Source organism: Gavialis gangeticus, unplaced genomic scaffold, assembly GCF_001723915.1.
Source record: "Gavialis gangeticus isolate Ggan-Ray unplaced genomic scaffold, GavGan_comp1, whole genome shotgun sequence".
In the NCBI taxonomy this organism is placed as follows: domain Eukaryota; kingdom Metazoa; phylum Chordata; order Crocodylia; family Gavialidae; genus Gavialis; species Gavialis gangeticus.
In genome coordinates this window covers 16,018,515-16,018,748 of record NW_017729030.1, presented here as the reverse complement: position 1 = coordinate 16,018,748, position 234 = coordinate 16,018,515, and positions in this window count along the sequence as shown.

The following is a 234-nucleotide window of genomic DNA, read 5'->3' as shown; positions in this document are numbered from 1 at the left end:
GCCGGCGTCCGAGTCCCCGGGCAGCGCCGCGGGGAGGCAGGGGGGGTGGTGTTTTCTCCCTCACGCGCCCCCTGCTCCAGGAGCCGGGCGGGAAGGGGCACCAGCGGGGCAGGAGCGGCCCTTTCCCAACCCAGTCGTGACATCCTTGCAGGGTAGCAGCCAGATAGGGAGAGCGGGGGGGGGGCAGCAGCTCGGGCCTGAGCTTGCCCTTATCACCGCACAGGCAGGCGAGGG